Raw genomic sequence first — 23748 nt, 5'->3', positions numbered from 1 at the left:
GCAAAAGTGTAATCGACTATCTAAAAGAGGAAGACTTTACGACACTCTTTTTCTTGACTGAAAACGACAGTTGTGACACTTTCAGATCAAAAGACGACAATTCAATTAAGCTACTGTTTGCAAAGGAGGATTGTAAATGATGAAAAATACATAATAAAAAAAACATTCACAATTCCTTATCAATGGAGGCTAAATAATGTGAAGGAAGAAGGTTTCAACAATGATATATTGATCATAGACAGCAAAACTACTTAATAGAGCTGAAAATAATGAATAAAAACCAAAATCCGGAGGCAGAAATAGTCTCATTCAATCATCGCACCTGTCCTTAAGGGAAACAGGGATGCATCTCACCTACAGCACATGGGAGGTGCGATGCATCCAGATTGCCAATGAGAGATAGTGCGATGGTCCAGGGACGAGACTGAGCTTGGTTTTCACCCACAGTTTGCAGCTAAGTTCAGGGATTTAGGTTGAGCTTATGATAGACATTAAACACAAAGTATAGGGGCTGATCTAATGATGTTATTGAGCTACCACCAGGGCACTTGGGATGTTTGCAAGTCAAATGTTTAGTTCATAAACCAACCCAAATATTGACTGAAGGAGCATTAATCTACTTTGCAGTGGCATAGCAAAAGCAGTTCGAAGGCTAGCTGGCTTAACTTCAGGCTCCGTCTGTAGTTTATAAAGCAAACAACAGTAAAAAACAAATAAACTATTCGTTCCTGTTATAGCTCCAAATCTCACTCTTATGGTTTGTGATGCTGCACTCATGGCCTAGGGCAACCCCTCCTTCCAGACCTGGTCCTAAAATTTAAAAAACAGTGTTTTATCCCCTATACGCGACATTGCCCTGAGTTAAACGCGTGTACACGCGGGTCTGTGTATACCCAACCCGCGTGTATGTATTAAAACACTTAAAAAAATAAATAATTCCTTATTTTCGGGCAGATATCACGGGTTTTACCTGCTGATCACCTGTTAGTGCCCGTGGCCCAACTGTTCCCAACGAACTCCTAACTAAAAAGCTACTTTGGAGATGGTATAAAAAGACATCAAAGGGAAGGCCTGAGGAGAGAGAAAAGGAGAGCAAGATTATTATGCTGAGATTTTCCCCTTAGACCAGGTCTGAAGTCCTTGGTGCTTTCTGCACTTCCCCCACTTTGCATAGGAAACCCTTGTTTCCATGTGTATTGGTGATCATTCATCCTTTATATCACCATTGAGTAAGACTTGGAAGGAGCTCTTGTTGGAGGCTTGAGGCTGGAATGAATCCGGGAGGAAGCTTTGCTTGGAGCCTGCTGAAGGTGTTTCAGGTGAAATCTTTCTGTTATATGTACTTTACTTGCCTTTATATAAAGAAACACGTCTTGGTTCCCGAAACAATCTTTCTTTGTGCTTATGAGATTCTTGTTTTGAATTCTTATGCAAGTAGTTACTTGAAGATTTTTATAACTAACTTTATAGCATGAAGATGGTTTATGTATAAGTATTTGTCCATGTACTGCTGTGTTCTTTGATTGGTTTGTTTTACAGGTCAAAGGACAAGAAGGGAACTCCAAGAAGGGTTTGGACCCTAAAGGCCTTCTCAAATGTAGGACCTTAGGTACGTACCCTCAACATTAGAATTTGCTTACAGTAAAGATAATGGATGTGTGTGTGTGTTTCTTTGAATAAGCAATTTTCAGTCTGGTAGAGTCTTAACCCAAAGGACCCTAGGGGTACTTTCCCCTCAACCAGAATTGGCGACTCCGCTGGGGAACAACACTCTTGTTGTTCCTAGTTTGGGTAGTCTTCAAGCCAATCAAGGCTCAGCCCCTCTGTTTGCTGGCTCTGACTGTCTAATCTGTTCTTGAACTCTAAGATTTTCCAGTTTTTTCAGTCTGTGTTTTTTATTTTTCTTGAAAATATTCAGATATGCTGTTTTTCTGGATTACAGAAGCGTATATACGCAAGTTGTACTAAGTGAACCCGCGTATACGCAGGTTTCCTCAGTTACAGTCGCGTGTACACGCATTCTGCATATCACTGTAGGCACGTATATTACATAATTTTCAGGATTTATAAATTTTCTTTTTGCTGAATGTCTGACTGATGGTTTGGGTCAGTTTGAAGCAGTCATTTTCCAGTAACAGTCCTCTGTTTAACAGGGGGCATCTTGTTCTGAACTCTCTCTAGTTATAAGGAGTATTAGTCTTGTTTTCGTTGATTGCAAGCGTCATTGTTTTTTGACATACAAGATTTCTGGTTAAGAATCTTGACTGCTCTGTTTTGGCAGAGTAGGAAGATTGGATTCAATCTTTGTGTTCATTTTGTTTCGGTGACCCTTTTGTTTGCTTAACGAAACCATTTTTGTGACCATTTGCTCCTTAGTTTCGGGAAAGTTGTTTGTTACCATTTTCTTGAAACTTGTCTTTTGATCTTTTGGACTTTCATTGTTGCTTTTGATTGTCATGAGCGATTTCAAACGCATTTATTTTTGTTGGGTTTTCATCATTTGAAAGGTGTCAATTCACAAAAGTGTTTGGTTTCCTATTCATCAATCATTGGTGTCAGTATTTTTGAGAGCATTCTTTGAAAAAGACTTCTTGGCTTCATTGAAAGAAAATCTTTTGAAAGTTTTGAGTTTCGCTTTCTTAAACTTGCTTTTCATTTGATTTCCCTTTTTGCGAAGTGAAAGTGCTTTGTGTTTATCTTAGAACTTGTTTTTATTGTTTGGACGAAATGATTGGTAGCACATCATATTCTATCTAAGCATTTTAGTGGCAAGACAAATTTGATAAGTGAGCAACTTTCCTTCTTTGTTTGCAGAGTAGTCTTAAAATCTTGCATTCACATATAGTTGTTGCATTAGGATAGATTTGCATCCCTTTTTATGCATACATAGCTTTGTTATCTTTTGTGAGTGTGGAGTCTGAAAAGAAAGCAAAAAACTTTGTTTTATTTGAAGTTCCTCTGAACCCTGTAGAGATTACTTTTCATCGAAAAACGAAAAGTGCAAGTGCATGTAGTTAAGTTTTGTTTAACTTCTTTTGCGTCAAAAAACACCACTAGTTTCACTTCCGTTACCTTGTGACTTAAAGAACAGCCTAATAAAATCAAGCGCTAATTAAAATCCACTAGAACTTTTTGTTTTAGTCAGTTACACCAACAAGTTTAGGATTTTAGGGCCTTGGATTAGGCGAGTGGAGAGTTAACTCTCCAAGGCCACATAAAACGTCAAACATAAGAGTCTGAATAATGAGAGAAAATCCAATAGCGTTAGGAAGACCAGGAAAGCTCCGGATCTGGGAGTTAAGCACGAGGGTCTGTGAAGACAGGGAAGAGAGATACCCCCTCTCCTACTTGTCCGAACTTACCTCACGACTGTTCCGCCTGGCTTCTGCGACGAGTTGGTACCCATAGTTGCCCCTCCTAGGGATCTACACAAGTGGCTACGGAGGGGAATCCCGTGGCACCTGAGGTTGACGTTGCATCACTCTCGACATTACTACTGGAGGGCACCCTTGCGAAGCTTGGGGGCTTGCACCGACGCAGGCTGTTGTTAGGAGGTCAGCGTAACTTCCTCTGTTACCTTCGCTGATAGGACTGGGCCGTCATTATCCCAGACTATCTTCGGAAGGCCCCTGACTCCACTTTCTTGTATTTTGGTGTCCGGTCCTCATCACCTGGAGCGGAAATACTTGGAAGTTGTTTGACTGGCTGTATCTTTAGGGACTTTATAGTGTGTGCTCTTTGTTCCTTGTATATAGTTGGCTTTAGGTATTTTTGTCTAGTCGCTTTTGGACTTTGTGTTCTGAGTGATTGGCTTACCACTCTACCAATCTTGAAAGGCTTTTGGTCGTTCTTTCAGAAGTTGTAGAGTTGCCTCCTCAAGGGCAAAGGTTTTGATTGCTTATCCATATTCCTTGAAAAGTTATTTCTATATTCCCGTAAGGGAAGGGTCTTTGGAACAGTTAGATATGGCCAATATTCCTATGGAAACCAACCAAGGTGCCCTCCCAAAAGGGGATCCTTGTGCTTTTCCTTTCTTTGGAAACGTTGGTACTCCCTTGATGGCCACTTTGAATATTCCTGGGTTGAATGTTGGACTACCCGTTTGGCTGTGGTCCACTCCGAATATTCCGAATGCTCTTGAAGCCTCTCAGTTGAATGCTTTATTTCAAGGGCATCACATGGGTGCTAATTGTTCATCTTCTTTCAAAGAGAAATCTGGGGTTCCTTCTTCTCCTCCTTCTTGTCACAAGAAATCTAAAAAGAGGAGAAAAAGGAAGTCAAAGAAGAAGAATAATTCTATCCCTTCATCACCGACCTCTGCAAGTCATGTTGGAGAGGAGCCTTCAGCCGCTGCTAGTCATGCTGGGGGCACAAGTCTAGTCACTGCAAGTCACACTAGCACTTCATCACCGACCTCTGCAAGTCATGTTGGAGATGAGCCTTCAGCCACTGCTAGTCATGCTGGGGGCACAAGTCTAGTCACTGCGAGTCACACTAACACTTCATCATCAACCTCTGCGAGTCATGTTGAAGATGAGTCTTCAGCCGCTGCAAGTCATGCTGGGGGCATGAGTCTAGTCACTGCAAGTCATACTAGCAAAGAGTCACCGACCTCTGCAAGTCATGTTCAGGACTCTCCGCAAACCACTGCTAGTCATGTTGGCGAAATGGAGGTTGGTAAGAAACCTGGACGTAGAAGTTTTAAACCTAAGTTCCCTTGTAAGATATGCAAGGGAGACCATCTTACTCATTTATGCCCTGGTATTCCAGAGGTTCAAAGGATATGGTCCGAGTCTGAAAGTACTTCTACTCCTACACCTGATATGGTTTCTCATCAATCCCATCAACCATCGGTTGAAAATGTGGTAGAGCCAGTGCAATCGCTGGCCGATTACACTCCTCTTTTGGGGGGTGAAGTGCCCAATAAAAGAGTCTGTTTGATCTCTAGTACAGAGTCTTCTAGTATAGGGGGCATTCCGGTTTCTTCAAATGTTCCCCCTCCAAGTTCTAAGAGTGTTTCCTTTGATTGGGATAGTCTTGTTGGGCCTCGTCTTCCTTCCGCTGCACCTTTCCAAATAAAGGTCAGAGTTAATTCCACAAATGTCTATCGATGTATGGTGGATGAAGGATCCTCTACAAGTATTATATCCTCTTTGACTTGGAAAGCTTTGGGTTCCCCAAAGTTGTTGACAACTCAGAGTCAGTTGTTAGCCTATGATAGAAGGCCTGGTGAATCTATGGGTGTTCTTCCTCAAGTGCCTATCACTTTAGGTGGGAAGACTGTCTTAATCGATATGATGGTAGTTGATAGCCCTTTAGACTTTAATATGCTACTTGGGCGTGATTATGTCTATGCTATGAATGTTGTGGTGTCTTCACTCTTTCGAGTAATGTGCTTTCCTCATAACGGGAATATTGTCACTATTGATCAGCTTGCATCTGATAATCACCACCCTAATTCGACTTTACTGCGGAATGCCCCTTGGTTTGTTCCAAGTGTTCAAGTAGACTCTACCCCGCCACGAGTCAATTATGTGGCATTGAATCGTCAATGTTCAATCGCTTCTAAGAAGGATCCTTTGACTTATTATTCTCCTTCTTGGGACTTGGTCCTGGCAGTTGACCGAGAGATTCTTCCTATAGGGACATGGGACCCTTTAATTCCCTCTGTTGATCCTTGTAGTTCTCATGATTTCTCAGATCTTGCTTTGCCTTCACAGGAGGAACTCTTTGAAGCCATGAGTTATGACTACCAAAGGAGCCCTTGGCCTGAGCCCTGCAAGGGGTTTGTTCAGAAGAACTATTATGCGTAAGCTGGAAAGCTGCGTGGTTCCCTGTACCATATTGTATATATGAGGTACGCATTTTCAAGTTTGGTATTCTATAACACAAAGATCTTATATGAAGTTTATATGTGGGATGTATTAACTTCGTGTCTAGTGTTCCTATTTATGTTTACAGAACTTGGAAGATTTCTCCTTTGGAAGTTTGTGGTTGGTCCGTTCTGACAGGTATTGGTTCTCGAAACTGGCATATAGGTTAGGTTTTTCCGCCTGCATTGTGCATTTATCAGTTTCCTTTCCCATTTTGCCTTAGGATCGACCCCACCAAGTTATGGTGCAGAACCTTCTCATTGCTTAGAAGTATCATGACTTGTGTGGTAGAGCCTACCTTATCATGTGTGCCCTAGTTAGTACCTTATTGTCGCTTGGCACTCATGCAGATTTCTGTCCTTAGGTTCGGGAGTCCTCTGTAGTCCCGCCATGACTTATGTGATCAAGACTCATTCCTCTTTGCTTCTTCACTTCGTTCTGGCCTTATACCCTAGAGGCTCCTATGTGTGTTGAGTTGTACCACTGCATTGCATGTTGACCACTTGCACCTTTTGGCCTAGAGCCGGCTTCACTTAGACTCGTGTTTAAGCCAACTTTTGACCATGACATCTGCAAAATCAACCTTGCATACTTTTGACTTCTGCAGCTTGACATACCATGATCCGTGGAAGGAACATACCTCTGAGTGTCACTGACCAGTTTTCACCTCCCTGCATTGAGCATAGGAACGTTCCTTTCCCAGGAACTAGATCATCTGTTTCACCGACACTCGTTCTTTCCACTATACCATAGAATTCTTTTATTCTTTTTCCGGCTTAACAGAAAAAGACAAAAAAATTAAATATTCCAAAAAAGAGCGGGAACAGGGACATTATTTCCATTTATTGTTGGCAGCTAGAGTCAGTCGTGTCGCCCTTGAACAAAGCACTCAAAACAAAGTCTCCTCCGCATGGGTGGGATTTAGTTTGACTTAGGTATGCCATAACCTTGTTATTGAGTCAGTTCTCCCCCGATTGGTTACCTCTTCCAATCATATGGAGGGTTCGTTCGTGCCTCCTGCATGGCGAACTTATACAGAGTCATCATATGCTGCCACATAGTCACATTGAGTCGTGCTTTTGTTCAAGGGAAGTTAGCCTGAGTCGGCCTTTCTGCGGTGTCTCTTGACTCATTTTTCAGTCGGCCATCCCTGGTTGTCAGTATCATGTCTATCATCACATCAGCTATATTGGTCCTTTACTCGTTCCGGTTTGAGAAGGTCCCCATTGACTTCTTGCTGGCGGGTCTTGTCCTTATCGACGATGACACCTTGCTCTGAGGACAGGCCTAGAGCCGCACCCTGGCCCTATTTTCATTATTGATAGGTCACCTTGTGCTCAGCATCGATCAGTATCATGGGTCTTTGACTGAGTGGTTTCCCTTGTGTTCGACATCAGCATACATTATCACACATTAGGATTCGTGCAGTACCTTGGTTTCCATTTGACCCTATTGGTGGATACCTCGCCTCTGTGTTAGCTTTCATTATTGGTTGGTTCAGAGGGTTTCTGCCGTGCGCTAGCCACATCTTGTGTACGCCGGAAACGTACTTCGGTTGGGTTACTACATCTTTTTCGTCCGATTTCTTCCACATTATTGGCCTACGGGTTACACTCGCGCTAGATTGATGGAGGATGCCTTAATGCCTTCCTTCTAGCGGATCTTTCCCTATCGACTCCAACTCATTGCTCTGGGGCAAAGATCTAGAGTCCATTTGGCAGTACCTTAGGGTTTGCAGTCATTAGTGGCAGATCCTTCGCTATCGACAGTGGGAAACCATCATTGTCTCCTGATCGATAGATTCTTATAGGTGTTCGACTTCAGCTCATCTATTCACACTTGTTAGATTGTACTGGGTACCTTGACGCTCATTATCATTATCGGTGAGTAGTCTCGCGTTTGTTAACGGTATACATCAATGACCGGTAATCAAACGATTTCTCACATGGTCGACTTCAGATCATTTATTCCCATGGTGTAGAAATGTACCACGGCGGTCGGTGAAGACCTCAGGTCGTATCAGCATTCATTGGTTCACTTGACAGTTGCTCCTGTTGCTGCTAGTTGACACCACTCCACCTTATATGTTGTAGTCAATCATGGCGACATTCTATATGCCGGCACCTGAGTTTGCAGTGTAGTACCATCCTATTCCATCATTTTCAGTTGGTACCTTTTGGGATCAGTCTTTGATATCAGTGATCCATTGCAGCTTTCAGCATCATTGACAGTCTTATATGTGATATTCAGACATGTACTTGCTCATTATGATCAGATGATCCATTATGTATCTTCCAGTCATTTATACTTGTATACTTAGTGGATCCACTTGTACTTGATATGCGGACATGCTTTACTTTTTCTGAGCATGGGTATGCCCGCCTCAGACAGTGTTTCTTTCTGATCTCCTTTTGGTGGCTTGGCAGGCTTAATTCTGGTGAAGTCCTCCTCGGTCTCTCGATAGACTTCCTTTCCATGTACTTACATAATATATTTCGGCCATCATGTTCCCCTTCTGACCTCATATATTAGGGGGCATCTGTTATAGCTCCAAATCTCACTCTTATGGTTTGTGATGCTGCACTCACGGCCTATGGCAACCCCTCCTTCTAGACCTGGTCCTAAAATTTAAAAAACAGTGTTTTATCCCCTATACGCGACATTGCCCTGAGTTAAACGCGTGTACACGCGGGTCTGTGTATATCCAACCCGCGTGTATGTATTAAAACACTTAAAAAAATAAATAATTCCTTATTTTCGGGTGGAGATCGCGGGTTTTACCTGCTGATCACCTGTTAGTGCCCGTGGCCCAACTGTTCCCAACCAACTCCTAACTAAAAAACTACTTTGGAGATGGTATAAAAAGACATCAAAGAGAAGGCCTGAGGAGAGAGAAAAGGAGAGCAAGATTATTATGCTGAGATTTTCCCCTTAGACCAGGTCTGAAGTCCTTGGTGCTTTCTGCACTTCCCCCACTTTGCATAGGAAACCCTTGTTTCCATGTGTATTGGTGATCATTCATCCTTTATATCACCATTGAGTAAGACTTGGAAGGAGCTCTTGTTGGAGGCTTGAGGCTGGAACGAATCCGGGAGGAAGCTTTGCTTGGAGCCTGCTGAAGGTGTTTCAGGTGAAATCTTTCCGTTATATGTACTTTACTTGCCTTTATATAAAGAAACACGTCTTGGTTCCCGAAACAATCTTTCTTTGTGCTTATGAGATTCTTGTTTTGAATTCTTATGCAAGTAGTTACTTGAAGATTTTTATAACTAACTTTATAGCATGAAGATGGTTTATTTATAAGTATTTGTCCATGTACTGCTGTGTTCTTTGATTGGTTTGTTTTACAGGTCAAAGGACAAGAAGGGAACTCCAAGAAGGGTTTGGACCCTAAAGGCCTTCTCGAACGTAGGACCTTAGGTACGCACCCTCAACATTAGAATTTTCTTACAGTAAAGGTAATGGCTGTGTGTGTGTTTCTTTGAATAAGAAATTTTCAGTCTGGTAGAGTCTTAACCCAAAGGACCCTAGGGGTACTTTCCCCTCAACCAGTTCCCCAGTGGATTCACCATTTTGTTTCCGGGAAAACTAGTGTCCATTCAGAGCTGCTAGTCCCACTAAGACTCGTAGCTATCTTAGAAACAAACAATTCAAAGTAACTTGTGTTTTCCTTTATGAGAGATATATGAGAGAGAAGCAGAGAGTACCAACCTCAATCCTTCGCTTGGCTCCTTGCTTGTTTCCTGTCTCCTTTGATAGAGCTTCGCCACTCTTTTCTCACTTGTTCTGCTTCAAAGAACACATGTAGAATCAAAGCAGAAAAATACCATCAAAGCATAGAGATCTATAACCATAAACAATGTAGAATCAGATGTACATTAACCATACAAATGCATACAAAAATAAAAGATTCAGAAATATACAAGTATATGGAGGAAAACTCAAATAGCTTTATTGATAGAAGTAGTAGAAGAGAGGATTACAACCCAACTGTCTGATCCAGCATCATCCTCCCAGCATGAAAGCCCTCTTCACCTCATGAAAAGCTAGATCACCCAACAATACAATGTCTCAAAGAGAAACCAACAGCACTTCCTTACAAATTACAAAATTCCAGCCTCTGGATCTCTAGGATGAGGGATCCATATATAGATATTTGCAAGGGGGTGAGTCAGCTTCTGGGATTTTGATTAGTGTCATTTCACTGATAGTTCTTGGTTCCACTTGGAGATTTCATGATCTCTTACTCATCCCTGGGCGAATTCAGAGAGGCAAGTGCCCTATGAGCAGTTTCTAGAAGATTCTCTAGGTTTCCGCCTAGAAAACTGCCTCTGCCATTTGTCTGCTTTCGCTCATCATACCCTACAGAAGGGATTTTCAGTATGCATCACACTCTTTGTGTGTAGCAGGTGATATGCATCGCACCCTCAGCACGGAGCAGTCTGTATGGTCCAATTCTGACCAGTTCTAAGTAGTTTTTCAGGGAGAACTTCTAGGAAATGATGTAATCAGTTGACCTTGATCCTTTATGGTATGAAACAACACTTTTATGGGTTTGGGAGCCGTTTTTTTATTGACATATGTGATTGGGGTTGTAGTGCCCAAATATGTCTATAACATGCCTCGCAACTAAACACATCCATTCCATCCCTCATGAATCTCCAATACCTTGACATACCCACCTGTAAATAGAGATTAGCTAACATATATGTCAAGTACATATTCATGAATCTAGCACATATCCACATAATGTCAGACAATATTAAGCTCAAGAAGAATTCATGTATGTGAAGTACCCATTCGTTTGGAATTAGGGTTCCTAAACATAGCCAAAGGAATTCTTTCCCAATTCCTTTCATTTACCTTTTTACCTTGCTACAATCAAGGCTTATTATGTAATGTCACATCACCCAACTGTTACTTATATAAACACATCAATTATTACCTTGTCATGCTAATACCAAGCTTGCTTCCTGCAACTGCTCACGCATGTCAACCACATGTTCCAAATATCAAGACAATCATATCTATCAGTTTGAAATCAACTTTTACAAACAATCATGTCATAACCCATAGTCATTAGACATAATTCTACAACTGTCAACTACATTCAAGTACATATCAAATGTCTCAACACATATGTGTTAGTAAAATCATCTTAAAACAAGATCATTGGAACACATACTCACATTATGAAATTCATCAAACATTTAACCAACTTGCAAACGTACCATGTTAAATAAATCAACTAGACATTAAACACTCAAACACCATATAGATGTCATAATCAAATAGTCAAGCACAAAGTAGATGACATAAACAAATTGATACTGTAATGTGTCTTTGGGGAGGAAATTTTGTCTGCACAATCAATCTAGTTAGCACGATATAACTTCTCAACACATCAACTTAAACATAAATAAGATCATGGTATCCATAACAATCACTAACTAACATGTTCACATCCTAACTCAAACAAATATCATTCACACACATGCAAAGTCAGTGTAGATTAGTACATCACCATATCACAAATATGTCAGCTCGTACCTGAATATCGCAACCAGAACCATCTGCATAGGTCAAACTAGGTTAACAAAATACATATAACATCAATATCTTCAATGCAATGAACATAACCATCACGCATATGACCAATCCAAATTACAACATCAAGATCTCATATAACAACTATAAGATATGTATCATGCTCATCAACAACATATAACCTAATCATCAAGTTATCTAACATAAAACAACAGTAGGAATGCATACAACCACAAGATACCATCATTCTTGACTATCCAACTCATGTGCATATGACTATGCTAATCAACTATCATCTATCATCTATGTAACCATAAGATCAAAAGACATGTTCATAGACCTAATGTATATAAACCTAATGTATATAACAATCCTTGACTTACATACCTACATGCCAAACGTACAATACATGTATGAAGATCTTCTCTTATCCCAAAGTCCAATGTTGCAACCTCATTATGATGACTTGCATCTCTTATTCTATCTTAGCCAACATATTAGCATCATAACATACCAATATCACCGTGATGACCTAAATTTCATACGATGAATTCACAAGGTATGTTTGACCTACTACTAATGCATAACTATAACAAAGACCATTCATGCATGACAACTACATATAGACATATAACACATGACTACCAATATACACCTCATTCTAGATAGAGGCCAATCATCAATGCATGACCATATCAACCACACAAACCATGACCTCATGCATGACGACAACCACTACTGCATTGTACACATTTCCACATGCAATTATCAACATGCATAAGCAATGCCTAATCAACTATGCATATGTATGAACACATGTAGTCAAGCATAAGCGATCAATTCTTGTAATCAACCTACAACGCTGATACATATAATAAAAACATTCAAGAATGCAACCTACCATACAAGGATGTAATCAAGCTGCATATAATCATATAACTAGTCATATACTCCTGACGGTACATTCCACAAAATCAACATCAAGCTCCTCATGATAACCTTACTACATTCTTGATCAACATGATGTAATGCAACAAGCACATGTAATGCAAGTGTAAGAGACATACATGCAACTGACATGCATGCATGACCAAGCACCTTCACCAAAGGAGAGTGCAACCACACTATGATACCAATCTGTAACAACCCCTCCTCCTAGGTCCACCCAATCAACCTTCCAGCCAGGGTAAACATGCAATGAGAGAAGCTACTGTAAGGGATTCAATTTCCTTGGTGATCTTAAGGAAATTGCCGATGGAACATATTAAACAAACTCATCCACATCAACGACAACACCCTCAGTAGACATGTCGACCACTAAGACATCCTGTCCCTGAGTCCCACTAATGATTTAAGCCTTTTAACACATAGTCACTCTCATGTTATAAGTATGACAGTGTCTAGAAACCTGAAGTCCTTCTCATAGGCCTATGTGCTAGTGACTATGGACTTTTCTCAACAGACCTATGCTAGCGACCCCAAGATTTGAGCCACTTTTCTAGCCCAGAATCCCAACCTCTGCCCAGAATTTGCTACAACCTTCAAAATCCATCAAAGACATGATAAAAATGCTGATAAATAAAAATTCAACCTTGGGACTAGGCATGAGCATCCCCAACCAGGACTAAGATTCTGTCAAACACTTGTCATCAATGAAAACTACAGGTCTAGGATACAAGGCAGAGCATAAATGACTGCAAGAATTCATGAAACATAATGAGAAGAATCACCTCATTCTCCATTGAATTATTATATCATCAATTAGCTCTTGCATTCATTCATTTAACAATCACAAGTAAATACATGAAAGAACCATGACATGAACCAGTAATTTAACCATTCTTATAACCAGCATAAAACCATATAAATATCAAAGATATGACAACCATTAAATACACATATAAGTCAGTGAAAAAGTAAGATAACTTATCTTTTATTAATCATATGAAAATTCAACCAGGTTCGGGACTTCCATGTACCACCCGACCATAGACATGGCTAAACCAAATCTATCTTTTATCCAGTCTGTTGGATCCCTATAATACTAGTGATTACCCCATTACTATTGTAGTTATACCCCTTATTTATATTGTTGTGGCCCTATTACCCCCATATTGTTATTTCTGTGCCCCTTAGAATCCCTCTATTGTTATGTTTATGGCTTTATATTATTATTGTTAGGTCGGCTGGATTATATTGTGACTCCTTAGACTCCTATATATAGAAAGGAGGTTTTGTCATTTGTATCATCCAAGAATTGTTCATTTATGTAATTTAAAGGAGGTTTCCCCATCGAAGAGGCTAAATTATAAGGCGTGGATTTATCTTTTCTATCTTTTCTTGAGCTGGTTTCATAACATTTGGTATCAAAGCTTTGGATTCTAGGGTTTCGCTGCTCCAAACAGGTCATCGTGGCATTTTCGCTATAACTTTTTTCTGTGACGTTTCAGAAGTCGCAAAAAAAACCCATTTGAGAAGAATTGGCGCTGAACCTTGGGTCCGAATTTCAGAGCTTTTCGCACGATATTTACGGAGATATGATCTGAGGAAGTTGGCCTTTTGGCAGACTCCTGAATTACATTCAAAACAGGTGACCTGGGGAAAATCGTCATAACTCTCTCTCTGAGGATCGGATTGAAATTTCGTAAAAAGGTACAGAAATAGGACGGACTTTAGTTTCTTGTAAGTGTGTTTCAGATTCAAAGGTTGAAACAGTGACTCGTGGCACGTCGTACAAGTTCGCTCTACAGAACTAGTCTAAAAGCAAGTCACTGTGGGAGATTTCACATAACTCTTCCTTGGAGAATCCAATTTGGCTCAGAATTGTGGCATTGGAAAGAGGACGCAGAAGGCTACTGCAGGTAGAAATTTCAGAACTGGATGATTCGAAATTACAGAGATACATCAGATTCAATATCAGGCTTCTATAAAGTGAAAAAAGGTGTGTAGTTTTTTTTTTTAATTTTTGTGTAAGCTTGGTTTAATGGAATTCAAAGGGCATAGTAAATAATTATTATCGGTAACTGATGCCCCGAGGAAAGAAAATGCAAACACCTAGTAAGGAACCTAAAAGCTCTAGCATGACTCATGAAGAAGAAGAAGAAATGCTACATGATATATCAAAATTACAAGAACAAGTGCAACAAATGTCACGCTCACAAAAGCTAACAGAAGCTAAGATAAGTGGCGTGCAATCTAAGATAAAGGGCATGGAAGCTAAGATGGATGATTCGAAGACAGATTTGAAGAGAGACATGGCATATTTGAAGATAGATTTGAAGACAGATATGGAAGAATTGAAGAAGTTGCTACAAGAAAGTGTCACTAATGGTGAAAAGGTAGTAAAGGAAACTCATGATGAGAACAAAAGAAATGTTAATCATGATACCATAGACGCTAATGTTGGATCGAAGACTCGCCATGTTCCAAAAATCGATATGAGGAAGTTTGATGGCAAGGATCCCGCCACATGGATATTACAGATGGAGCAATTCTTCGATCTCAATAATGTGCAAAACGCACAAAAGGTACGTATGGAAACTTTATATTTGGAACCAAATCAGTTTGTATGGTATCAATGGCTTTGTTCTCGTAAACAATTTATCACTTGGGCAATTTTTATGGAAGAATTGATAGCACATTATGAGGATACAAAAAGCAACACTTTTTTTAGCCAATTGATAAGTCTCAAACAAAAGGGTTCAATAATGGAGCACATTGAGGAGTTCCAAAAATTGAACATAAGGGTAAAAGATATTCCAGAGGAGCATAGGATTGATGTGTTCATAGGGTCTTTAAAGGATAATATCCAACATGATGTGCGCCTTTGGGAACCTGATTCATTAGAGAAGGCATTCAGGTTAGCAAGAAAAATGGAAAGCAAAATTATGGCAACTAGGAAGCATACCATTCACAACTATAAAGACGGAAGTGTTGTTGCCCATAGTCTTCCACAACCTACAAGGTTGACACCACAAAAATTGGAAGAAAAAAGAGCAAAAGGGCTTTGTTACAATTGTGATAGAAAATACACAAAAGGTCATAAGTGTGCTGAGAAGAAATTATTCTACATAGATTGTGAAGAGGAAGAAGAAAAGGAGCAAGAAAGGTCAAAAGAAGAGGATATATTCCAGGAACAAAGCCTAGATGAAGAACAAATAAATCCGACCATATCTTGTAATGCATTGGCGGGAATTACCACTCCTCAAACCATCAAGATAGAAGGACAAATCAAGAAGAAAAAGGTAATAGTGTTGATTGATTCAGGAAGCACCCACAATTTTATTCATTGTAGGGTAGCAAAAGAATTGAATTGCTTCCTATATCCAGCACCAGAGTGTCAAGTGATGATTGCAAATGGAGGAACAATAAATTGTTCTGGAAAGTGCCATAATATCAAGCTATCCATGGGAGAATATGTATTGACTAGCCCAATGCTTTCCATTCCAATGGGAGGTGCTGATGTTGTACTAGGAGTCCAATGGCTACAATCCTTGGGTACAATAGCTTTTAATTTTCAAGAACTTTTCATGAAATTTTCTGTGGAAGGAAAGGAAGTTGAATTAAGGGGTATTGCAGGGAAACCAGGAAAGATAATCAGCTCTAATGGCATGACAAAGCTTCTAAAAAAGGAGCAAAGAGGTGTAATTGCACAATTATGTTCGCTAGATGTTTCCACATTGGAATCATCTATTTCTCCAGATCTCCAAAAAGTCCTGGACAATCATTCCAAGGTATTTGAGACTCCCAAAGGTCTCCCACCTATGCGTGATCATGATCATGCTATTCATCTGATTCCAGGAAGTGTTCCTCCAAACATCAGGCCGTACAGATATCCATATGTCCAAAAAAGTGAAATTGAACGTATGGTTGCAGAAATGCTAGAGGCTGGTATAATTCAACCGAGTCAAAGTTCTTTCTCAGCTCCAGTAGTATTGGTGCACAAGAAGGATGGATCATGGCGCATGTGTCCAGATTATAGGGAGCTCAACAAGCTCACTATTAAAGATAAGTTCCCCATTCCTGTCATTGATGAATTACTGGATGAATTGCATGGATCAATTTACTTCACCAAGTTGGATCTTCATTCGGGATATCATCAAATCAGAATGAAGATTGAAGACATTCCGAAAACGGCATTTAGAACTCATGAGGGTCATTATGAATTTTTGGTCATGCCTTTTGGCCTTACCAATGCACCTTCAACATTTCAAGGTTTGATGAATTCAATTTTCAAACCATTCCTTAGAAAATTTGTGTTAGTATTTTTTGATGATATACTAATCTACAGCAAGTCTTGGAAGGATCATGTTGAACATGTTGACAAGGTGCTACAACTATTGGAGGAGAAACAATTATATGCAAAAAGATCCAAATGTTTCTTTGGAGTCCAGGAGGTGGAATATTTGGGTCATATTGTATCTCATGAAGGAGTTAAGGTAGACCCTAGCAAAATTAAAGCCATTAAGGAATGGAAAATTCCCACATCCATAAAGCATCTGCGAGGATTTCTTGGGTTGACAGGGTATTATCGCAAGTTCGTTAAGAATTATGGGAGAATAGCAGCACTTCTAACAACATTATTGAAGAAAGATTCATTTTCATGGACTCCGGAAGCAACAAAGGCCTTTAAACATCTTAAAGAGGCAATGTGCCAAGCACCGGTCTTAGCTACACCGGACTTCACAAAAACCTTTATTGTGGAATGTGATGCTTCAGGAAATGGAATTGGTGTTGTTTTAATGCAAGATGAAAGACCCATTGCTTTTGAAAGTCGTCCAATCAAGGGAAAGTTTTTAAGCAAAGCTATTTATGAGAAGGAAATGTTGGCAATACTCCATGCACTTAAGAAATGGCGACCCTACCTAATGGGAAGACACTTCAAGGTAAAAACGGATCATGATAGCCTTAAATACTTTTTAGAACAAAGATTATCCTCTGAAGAGCAACAAAAGTGGGTCACAAAGATGTTGGGTTATGACTTTGAAATCATCTACAAAAAAGGGAAGCAAAATGTGGTGGCAGATGCACTCTCAAGAAAGGATGAGGATATGGAAGCATTGTTGTGTGCCATCTCTATTATCCAACCAGATTGGATAAACGAAGCAAAGGAGGAATGGAAGAATGACGAAGAAGTGTGGGCACTTATTCGAAAGTTACAACAAGATTCCAGTACTTCTGATACATTTAGCTGGCAAAATGATTCGTTATGGTACAAAGATCGCTTATACCTCTGTAAGAATTCCCATCTAAAACAAAAGATTCTTATGGAATTGCACACTTCTCCCTTAGGAGGGCACTCGGGATTTTTAAAAACTTACCACAAGGTTAAGAAGGAATTTTTTTGGGATGGCCTTAAATCAGATATTCAAAAGTTTGTGGCGGAATGTTTGGTTTGCCAACAAAATAAAGTTGAAACAATTAAGACACCGGGTCTATTACAACCTTTATCCATTCCAAGCCAACGTTGGGAGGAGGTTTCAATGGATTTTATCACAGGTTTACCCAAGTCTGAGGGAAAGAGTGTCATCATGGTGGTAGTTGACAGACTTACCAAGTATGCACACTTTTGTGCATTATCACATCCATTTAAAGCCAGTACAGTTTCTACTGCATTTATGGAAACAGTTCAAAAGCTACATGGAAACCCAAAGATTATTGTAATTGACAGAGATCCCATTTTCACTGGAAATTTTTGGACAGAATTATTTTCTTGTCTTGGTACTCAGTTAGCTCATAGCTCATCTTATCATGCTCAATCTGATGGGCAAACTGAGATAGTAAACAAATGTTTGGAAGGATATCTTCGTTGCTTTGTATCTGATAAACAGACACAATGGGTCAAATGGTTGCCTCTGGCTAAATGGTGGTATAACACTTCCTTCCATACAGCAACAAAAATGACCCCATTTATGGCACTTTATGGGTACCAACCACCATCAATCACATCATATTTAAGAGAAAATTCTAAGGTTCAGGCAGTGGAACACCACATCGAACATCAACAACAAGTCCTCCAACTCTTAAAGGATAACCTCGTGTTGGCACAAAATAGAATGAAACAACAGGCAGATCAACATCGCAGTGAAAGAAGTTTTGATATAGGTGATTGGGTATTCCTACGGCTACAACCATATAAGCAAATGTCACTAAAGCAAGCGAAGAAGGATAATAAATTATCACCAAAGTATTATGGTCTGTACAAGGTGTTGGAAAAGATTGGTACTATGGCATACAAATTGGAGCTTCCTGCAGCTTCTCGATTGCACCCAGTTTTCCATGTTTCATGTTTAAAGAAGGTTATAGGCGACAAGCTCCCTGTTCAAACAATATTGCCAGAACTTGACGAGGAAGGAAAAATTATCTTGGAACCGGAAGCAGTCACAGAAACAAGAACTCGACAGCTACGAAATAGATCAATTTCAGAGTATCTTATCAAGTGGAAGAACTTATCCGCTGAAGATTCCACATGGGAGGATGAGAATTTTATGCAGAAGTATCCAGAACTGCTCAAGCGTTGAGGACAACACTTTTTTGAAGGAGAGGGGCATGTTGGGTCCCTATAATACTAGTGATTACCCCATTACTATTGTAGTTATACCCCTTATTTATATAGTTGTGGCCCTATTACCCCCATATTGTTATTTCTGTGCCCCTTAGAATCCCTCTATTGTTATTTTTATGGCTTTATATTATTATTGTTAGGTCGGCTGGATTATATTGTGACTCCTTAGACTCCTATATATAGAAATGAGGTTTTGTCATTTGTATCATCCAAGAATTGTTCATTTATGTAATGTAAAGGAGGTTGCCCCCTCGAAGAGGCTAAATTCTAAGGCGTGGATTTATCTTTTCTATCTTTTCTTGAGCTGGTTTCATAACACAGTCACCCTCGTTCTATATTCCAAGCATGAATGTGGGATCTCATAGAAAAACTAATCCAAAAACAACCAGGGGAAATGAGAGGTTAAACCACCTCCACCCTCACCAAACCACGATCACACAAAACCCAGTGCTCCAATCACAACCAAACCGAACTTGGAATGTCATCCAGAATCCATCACTATCCTTGAGGAATTTTCTGTCTCCTTGTCTCTTAGGCTTTACTGCAATCCAAACTTGGATCAATAGGCCCTAAATCAAGAACAGCCTCTCAGGTTTTACCACAATCCAAACCGGGATCATGAGGCCATAAATCGAGACTTCTCTCTCAGGCTTTACCGTGTATCCCACGAAAACTAGTCAAGGGATTCCTAGGCCTTTGGGAATGAATCTTGAGACCACCTCTGCCCCGGATTCCGAAATCCATCCGGCAAACCAAAGCTCAAAACCAAACTAAACATCCCAACACCATGGCATCCAAAAAAAGGCAAGGCTAGGCTAAAAACCACTCTCATAACCTGGAAAAACCATGCCACTGACAGCAAGAGAACCATACACCAACATGCAAGGCCATGAAGGTCTAAACCAACTAGGAAAACACACATGCAAAAGGTTACTTGCAAGTATTCCTGCTAAAGCTGCTTGATCCTGCTCTTCTTCCTTGATCCTTGCTTTCCTTCTTTTCCCTTGCTTATTTTTCCTTCCTTGATCCAAAGTTAGAGTGCTCCAAGAAAACTCTAAGTGACCAAGAGTGAGAGAGAGAGAGAATAATGAGAGAGCTCCAAACTTGAACCGACAAAAGGTTACACCGACCAACCCTACCAACTGATCCTCAGAAGCCTTTTTATAAATGAGGCCTCTATTTTCTTCATTTTCCATTATTTTCCTTCAATTTCCTCCTCACATGAAACTTGTGACCTTTTACCTTCCTTTTCTCCTATTTTCCTTTATTTTCATAAATAAATGTGCCAAAAATTCCTTTTTCCTTTTAATTCCTTTGCCTATTTCCTTAGCCAAAAACACGCATCCAGTGATGCCCAGTAGGATATCTTTGCCCAACATTCAGCTTGCAATAAGTGTCCCTTGCCCGTGGTTTTATTTGGCCTTCATTAGCTTTTATTGCATGAATGTTTCACCAGCATTGTTACAAAAATCACCTGTGATCTTGAGTCAAATAGAGCGTCAATAGTTGTCTTCTTGACCTACATCTTTATATGAAAGGCTCTGGTCTTTCCATTATTTTCATGTTGTTTAAGGCTACTTAGATTCACCTCCTTCTACATTGAACTTTACATGATACTCTCATCCACATCCGAGATGCTTTCCACCTAGTTTCTTGAATCAATGGCCATGAGGTTTTTCTTCTAAGTGTATTTCTTTTTATTATTCGGGATGAGCTCTGGATGCAACTTTCAACACTTCTTCTTTGTATGACATTTAATGTTACAACACTTGTAGTTGTTGTTGGGATATTTTCACTTGTGTATTATGGTTATTGTCATTTTATCTTTTCCCCCTTTCCACTTCTTCTTCCCCTCCTTAGAAGTGTCTTGGTGTTCCTTCTACTTCAAGCCACTGGATTTCCCTTTCTTTTTCCTATGGTCTTCAAGTACTATGCCTATACAAAACCCTCGTCGACTAATATAGGCTTAAACAACATCACTTATATACATACATACATACATACATACATACATACATACATACATACATACATATATATATATATATATATATATATGGATTTATAGACCCCTCATATACTTGAGGAGTATGTCTAGGTTCTTTAGGGAGATACCTAGTATTATGACCATCTTTTTGAGATCTACAGTGTACTCCTATACACTCTGCCCTTTCTTTTACGTGAAGTAATTCCACGAGATACACTAGTCCTCTACATATCCAATAGGGTAAAATTGTGACTTTATGAGGGTTTTCAAATCATCCTATTTAATAATTGGAGTATCTCCCTCCAACCTCAAGGTCTTTATGTCACTTTCCCACCAAGTCAATGCATAGCCCTCTAATTTCGACCGAGCAAGAAAAATGTTATTTTCTTCCTCTATATGCAAACATCAAAATAAACTTATGGTTGTTGCAATTAGTGATTTAGCTTCAAATCATCAATCTCACCTTTATATGGGCTAATGTCAATCTTCTCTTCCATATTAAATAGGGATTTTGAATGGTTCATGGCACTCCAACTAGTTTTATCCTTTGATTATTGTTTCTTAGACTCCCTCTCTAGTTCTTCCTTATTTGTTGATTTCCCCTCCAATCTAACCTCTGCATTAGAAGCTCCATCTTCTCCTAACAACCTCAGCCCATTGGTCACGACCGCCATGAGGAGGATCGCGATATGTTTTATATCTACGACTTGTGCTTCCAACCACTCAAACCTATCCTTACATGATCACAAGGGTTATTCATAGATGCATTGCTCATGATTAGGGTTTTATGACATTCACCTTAACCAATTTGGATCCCCTGAAACTCCCCACAATATAGCCAAAGAAACCTACTCTCATACTAATATGATCCATAAACTGTCATTGATATTCCAATGGACAATTCATCACGACAAATATACTAAACTATATGATAAAATATGAAATATACACTATGACGGTTTATTTCTCCTTAAATTTTTGGATATGCAAATTATTGTTTAGTGCCTATGCATGAAAATTATAACTATGCAGAAAATAGAGAATAGAAAAATAATACTCACAAACCACAAATTAACATAAGATATAATCTAAGAAACCCTTTCGAGAGAAAACATAGTTGGAAGGTGAGGTTTCTCTGCTCTCTTTCTCTAAATGGAAATGGATGCAAGTATGAATATGTGAGACATGTGGCCCATAGACCATGAGAATGCACAAATTCTCTTTGTTTTCTCTCTCCCTATCCGCTCTCGTCTACTTTTCTCATCTTTGGAATAAAATGCTATTGAATAGAATGGAACCCCTTTTCCATGAATAGTGGGGGATAACATGGCATCCTCTCGAATTATGATTGTCAAAATAGGAAGGTCAAGTTTTTAGTGACATAAATTTTTCATATGGACTCGGATTGGGGAAATTCTTGCATCGTTGGAAAGTTCTCTATATGGAGGATAGTGCCAAAAGTTGCAATGCATAAGAGGGAATGTTTTACCCCCAAAAAAAGTCACTAGATTCCTCAAACTGCTCCTATAAGGTTTCAAACCCCTATTTTCCAAACCGGGTCTCACTAATAAAAATAGTCCTCTAAGCTGATTCCTCCACTTTTTCCTCTCTAAAAGCTTCAAGATAGATGAAAAAAATATAATGATCCAAACCAAATCAAAGTTTTATCTCCCACTTATCCCTTTATAATAAATGAATTGAAAGGATTCTATATAGATATACCCCATATCATTATTCTATTGAATCCACATAAAAAAATAGTTATTTGAGTGGGAGATCCAAGTAATCAACATAACCCCAACAATCCTTTATGATAGATCTCCCACAATTATGTCAACAAAAACTGGACTCTTTTGTTCTTTTTTTAGCACTACTCTTGTGGGTGTATTACTGGACCATCTAATTATTACTACAACAATATAACCTCCAAATTCATTCTTGATGCAAATATGTAGGAATTTCATTGGTTGTCTACAAAAGCTAGGGTTTCTAGGGTCTTAGAGATCAAGGAATGTTAGGTGCTATAGTTATTCGGTATGCTTGTGGGTTACAATAATTACTTGGTCCAATATCTTAGGGAACTAATTAAGGGGGCTCGATTATGACCTTAGACATATGATCCAACTAAATAGGTACTCGAGAGTGTGCCATTCTCATTATACTATAACAACAAGATGATTGATTTGTTAATTTAGAGTTGGATTTAGGTACACCTATGGGACATTTGATATACTCAAAGGTACATGTAATTGAGATCTTCTATACACATGGCTTCTGATGTGATACTACAAAAAATGGTTGCGAGAGTTTCTAGTAAAGTGATTCCTCTTGTATTTCCTTCATGTATTATTTACCAACTAAAATTTTATCTAGAGAATGACAAATAACTTTGTTATTTAATGATGTTAGAAATATATCTCAAGCGTTAAAAAAATTCTACTAAAATTTGGAGGTGTGTTAATTTAGGGAAAAGTTGTAATACTTGTTATAGTGTTCTTTAACCCTTAAAATTGAAATAAACCCAAGTATATAGATAATATAATTGCTAAATAACTAAAAATAAGAGGCAATATCAGATGAAATATATAAAAGATACATTTGTATATTGATAATGCAAAAAAATAAAACAATGTTCACTTGTCTCTTAAAATAAAATGATCTTTCATTATCATAACTCCAAATACCTAAGACCAAACGAACATTCGATATTGTCCTATATCTTTAAATAGTTTTTCAATAATAAAAACTCTAACTACTTATGACCCTATCACTAATGA

The sequence above is a fragment of the Pinus tabuliformis genome, chromosome 6, assembly GCF_031772625.1.
Source record: "Pinus tabuliformis cultivar Carrire ecotype Pingquan chromosome 6, CPIR1, whole genome shotgun sequence".
In the NCBI taxonomy this organism is placed as follows: Eukaryota; Viridiplantae; Streptophyta; class Pinopsida; order Pinales; family Pinaceae; genus Pinus; species Pinus tabuliformis.
Note: the sequence above shows the minus strand (reverse complement) of the source record.